Source organism: Elephantulus edwardii, unplaced genomic scaffold, assembly GCF_000299155.1.
Source record: "Elephantulus edwardii isolate Elephantulus edwardi_28Jun2011 unplaced genomic scaffold, EleEdw1.0 scaffold00176, whole genome shotgun sequence".
NCBI lineage: Eukaryota > Metazoa > Chordata > Mammalia > Macroscelidea > Macroscelididae > Elephantulus > Elephantulus edwardii.
This window is the reverse complement of record NW_006399926.1, coordinates 1,318,783-1,324,211: the sequence shown is the minus strand read 5'-3', so window position 1 is coordinate 1,324,211 and position 5,429 is coordinate 1,318,783.

Sequence of the window (5,429 nt, the reverse complement as noted above, 5' to 3'; positions counted from 1 at the left end):
CTGCCCCCACGCCATCTCCTCAGAGCCAGCTGCCTCTGCATCTCTTTCCAGGACTCTGCAGATTCTGTCACAGGTGGGGTCAAGAGTGGACCGTGACAGGATGCGTCCAGGCAGCAGACCTCTCCTAACTTCCAGTTGTCCCCAGCAGAGCTGGGCCTAGTCCCTCTAGCCACTCAGGCCCACTCAGGCCCTGGTGTCCTCAGTCCCATCACCACCTAGGGGCTGGCAGAATGTTGGGCTGGTGTCTGTCCCTAGAGCGAACAGGGCAGGGGCAGGGGGAGGGAGGATGACCCAGCAGACCCAGCATGCAGCCCTGTCTGAAGCTGAGCCTGGATGAAGTTCTTTCCTGGGAAAGTTCTGTCACTAATTGACTTGCAAATGCCTTGTTTGTCCTCAGATTCATAATTAGTGCTAAGGATTTCTTGGGCCCCATCCTGGAGGGGCTTCTTTTTGGGGGCAGCCTCTTCCTTTTCCCTCTTGGAGGTTGGCCGGGATGGGGGTGGGCAGCACTGGGCACTAGTGCCCAGCTGCCGTCCAGCGTTCCCACGGCTCTAGTGCCAGCATGTGAAAGGCGAGGTGTGGGGGGCATGGGGGCCGGGACTCCCTGCCATCCTTCAGTCGGGACCAGGGCCAAAGCCCTGAGGCTCCAGGAAACAGCAGAGCTGGGGAGCGGGCAGAGGCAGCGAGTGAGGGCTGGCTGGCACCCCCAAGAAGGAGAGCCCAGCTGGTGCTGAGGGGCTGGCATGGGCCAAGCCTCCGGCAAGATGAATGGACCAACAAGGGGCCTCTCTTCCCCACGGCCTCCCCACAAAGGCCTTGGCCACACCATTGGATGTGGGGGTCTGGGGGCCACCAGAAGAAGAGGAGAGCCCATTTTTAAACACACCCCCCCCACCTCACCAAGCTTCTATACTTCCAGGAAGGGACCCTGGGCTGGAGCCCAGGAGCCTGGTTTTGGGCCCAGCTTGGACTTAGATTTGCTGATTAAAGGAGCAACTGTCCCAACTTTGTGAGCCTCAGTTTCTCCAGGCCTCTCTCCTCAGGAGGCATCAGGCCCTGTCCACAGTCTTCACCCTGGCTCAGGCAGGGCTGCTCCAGTCTCTTCTTCAGGAAGAAGGAAGATTCTAAGCCTTGTCTGCCTGCTGTGAGGTCAGGCCAGGGCTCTGCCATTGCAAACCGTATGATCTAGACAAATGTCTCAGTCTCTCTGAACCTTGGCTGTCTACAAAGGCCCGATGGAATTATCACCAGGACCCAATGACATTTTTTAATTTTATTTTTTTTACATTTTTGTGTGCGTGTACTGTCAAATGGGATCTAACTGGTACTGGAAGCGATTGCCCCTCCTTCTCCAGCAGAGCATCTAGTGGATTTGAAACGTACACCTCTGAGCAGTGCAGCTTCTTGCCACTAGGCCACCAGAGCTCCCTCTAATGACAATTTGACTGGAAGAGATTTCATGTACAACCTTGAATGAAGTGGATATTCAATCATGTTTTCTTTCTTTCCTGCTCTCCCTTCTCAGAGCTTCTGTCAGTTTGCCTGTGTTTCATGTGGCTGAGATGATTTTTTCCATGTTTCACACCCATTTCTTTGCCCAATTTCCCCAACAGGCCTTCAATATTCCCCATTTCATTTCTAACCCTTTCCTCAGAACTGGCCTTTTTTCTTTAGTAAGTAAGTCCTCCCTGAAGTCTAACCTTCTGTTGCAACTTCTCTCCAGGCTGGCCTCTTCCCAGGCTGCCCTGCAGCTGGGGCCCTGGGGGAAGGAAGGGGAGGGTGGGCTCTATGGTAACCCTGAGAAGAGAATGCCCTCTCTCCTCATCTGCATACAGACAGGCTCATTTGCATACAGACAGGCCTCATCTGCATATGCTCAGTGGGACTCTCAGAGTACATTCCAAAGTGTCCTGCCTGGGCCCTCCCACCTTAGTCCAGGCATCCTGTCAGGGGAAGGCCCCTCCCTACCCCTTCTGTCTGGATGAGGTCTTTCTGTTGCCAAAAAATAGCCCACCCTCTGTCACTCCCCTCCCACCTGCTGTCACCTCACCCTCGCCCCACTTTCCTGTGCTTAGAGAAGTCTTTCCTCCTACCTCCTTGGGTCTGTCCCAGATCCTTTACATAGGAGCTCTCTCTAAGACAGGAGGCCACCCCACTGCATCTCCCTGCCCAGGCTCTTCCAACACGTGAAGATTGATTCTTGGGCTTCAGGTTCCAAACAAAAGCAGGGGGATTTGTGGGGCAGACTTGAGCAGCTTCCTCGGTGCTGACCCCAGGCCAGACCCTGCCTCCGTTTATTCCCTCTCCCCGGGACCAACCTCTCAGATTGTGGTGGGTCCTGGCCACGCTAAACAGTGGAGAGGGCCCCAAAACAAGGGCTGGGAAGCTGGGAAGTTTTCCCCAGGGCTGGGGAAACCAGACTCCACCCCTTAAACAAGCCAGACTGTGATATAAATGGAGGGATCCTTGCCCTTCGTCTGCAGCCCTGTCTCAGTCAAGTCTCAGTTCTTGTAGGGGTCCTGGTAATCCCTGGATTCCTCTTCTGACTGACCGGCCTCTGCTGTCCTGCGAACCTTGGGTATACCTCTATGACCCTGTTTGTTTGTTTGTTTGTTTTCCTGTAAAATGAGAAACTGAATTAGGTCAAGTCAAACCAAATCCAAACTCATTGATGTCAAATTGAGTGTAACTCATAGCTGGTGGTAAGGAGCTGTACTGCCAAAGGTTCACAATTTGAATCCGTTAATTGCTCTGCAAGATAAAGATGGGCAATCTCCTGTGTGATTTACTGCTGTGAAAACCCACTGGATGATCAGCTATTTGTCAGCTTCGAAGCAATAGTACATAACAACAACAACATAGTGGCTTGTAAGATAGAGTGTAACTGCCCCATAGGGACCTCTCCAGAGTACTAAAGAGTAATGATGAATGATGCCAGTCTAAGGGACTGAGGTGCCGCTGATCCAGGCCATGGTCTTTGCAATTACTTTCTATGTATCAGAGAGCTGGACAATGACTAAGGATGATAGAAGGAGAATTGATGCTTTAGACTTGTGGTGCTGGAGAAGAGTCTTGAACATACCATGCACTGCTAAAATAACAAACAGGTCCATCCTAGAAAGGGTGAAACCAGGCTGCTCTTTGGAGGCAAGGATTCTGAACCTCCCTCTGACATACTTTGGGCATGCTGCAAGGAGGGACCAGTCCTTGGAGAGGGATGTCATGCTTGGAAGGGTGGAGGGTCAGTGCAAGAGGTAGACCTTGGATAAGATGGATTGACTCAGTGACTGGGGTAATTGGGGTAGGTGGGTCAAAGATAATGAAGTTGGCTCAAGATAGAGCAGGGTTCAGAGCTGTGGTACATAGGGTCGTTATAAATTGGAGTTGACTTGATGGCACCTAATAATAACAACAAGGCTTCCAAGGCAGTCTCCTCCCATTAAGATGTACAGCCTCGGGAAACAGATGGCACCCACGCAATTGCAGTGATTCAGAGTGAGCATGAATGCGTACAGGAGCTGACCGATGGGTTAGCATCTGAGCACTTATACATGCATTGTGCCGCGGGGTTCCTTTTGAACTAGACAAGGCGACTTAATGTGAGTGATTAGCCTTCTTCCTGGTTCCTGTAGGCCCTGCCAGTATTCTGCATGGAACTTCAGGGGATGCAAGAATCCCGGGGGACCCCACCTTGACATCAGGTCTCTGGGAGGAGTAACTGTGATGGTTACTTTTCAGTGGAAGTGTGTTGGGGAGTATGCTTGAATGCACAGACCTATGGAGTCCTCAGGGAGGGCAGCAGCCAGGGGCTGCCTCCTGGAACAAGAGATGGGTATCTGGGCATGGGGTGGGAAGAAGATGTGCTTTTTTACCTTTTGTGTGATTAGATTGTGTCATCTATATTATCTATTATTTTTAGTAAAACAAAATTTGGGGTCCATACTTTATTTTTGCAGAAAGACTGTGCTCAGATGGGGTGGGAGGAGACTTTCTGTAGGTAGTGGAGAGCTCAGCAGGCCCTGGCAGTTCATGCTCCAGCAGGGGATCCATGGAGAAAAGGGTTTGCCTGCCGGGAATCATGATCATTCTGAATCCAGGTATGTTATGGGGGAAAAATGGGGTCCAGATTACTATTTCTGAGTCCTAGTATCTTGGTGGGTTTCTTCTGCCTCTCAGGGCCTTTCTCAGGTGGTTGTTGTTAGGAAGTCCTACCTGCAGTCTACCCTGAGTCTCTCTTGCTGCAATTACTACATGAATTCCTTTCTATCTCCACTAATAGGGTGGATGTGGAGGAGTGAAAAAGTGTGCTCCCTCCCAGTGGTCTGTTCAATCCAGGACAGCCGCTGCTGAGCAAGGGTCACTTTGTGGAGGAAGAGACAGAGGGCCACCCTGTGACCTCCCGACAGGCATTATGGGCGAGAGTAGCAGCACCCTCTTCCATTCCCTTGGCACAGGGCTTAGTTGAGGGTGTCTCCTCAGCTGGGAGCATTAGCCCTCTTCTCTGAGTTGGACGTGACCAAATCAGAAGAAGAGTTTCAGGGGTACTGGGGTGCTAAGAGAGGTGGAGAAAGACAGACCAGGAGGGGTTCACGCTAACCCCTCCTACACCAGGTGAGAGTTCCGCCTTTAGTGAGGCTTTGGTGCATCTGCGGTCCACAACCTGGTCTGTTAGATGGAGCCCAGTACTGTCCCCCTCCCATGCAGTCCTGCCCTCCTAACCCTGCCCAGGTACATCCAGCACACCTACTACTGCCATTCCATAGTCAAGAATCTTTATTAAACGTGAGATTGGACTTCCTTCTCAGACAACAAGGGAATCCTAGCTTGGATAACACAAGCTAACTTGGGATGACCGAGGAAGGGCAGCTTGTGGACACAGGAGCAATGAGTTAAGCAAAGTCTAATTCCTGGTGGCTCCAGGTGCGCTGCCCGCGTTGCAGGCCGAGGCCCCTCACATTCATCCCCCTGAAAGCCTTCCTGGAGGGGCCGACCTCATCTTTCAATCAATCCAGGAAAGCTCCTCAGAGGGAACCTGGGCCAGTTGGGCTGAACAGGTTCTTCTTTTGGACCTGAAAAGGGGGGGGGGGAAACTGGTTAGAAGTGAAAAGTCCCTTGAGTTTTTGTTATTGTTACGAGCCATTAAGTTGACTATGATTCATAGCAATCCTATGAACAAAGGCTCTGAACCCTGTCCTGTCCTGAGCCAACGTCACTATCTCTGACACACCTGCCCTATCACCACAGTCACTGCGTCAGTCCATCTCATCCAGGCTCTTCCTCTCCTGCACTCTCCCAAGAATGATGTCCTCCTCCAAGGGCTGGCCCTTGCTGACGGCATGTCCAGAGTATGTGAGGCAGAGTTTCAAAATCCTTGCCTCCAAGGAGAAATCTGGTTTCACCCTCTCTAGGACAGACTTGTTTGTTTTCTT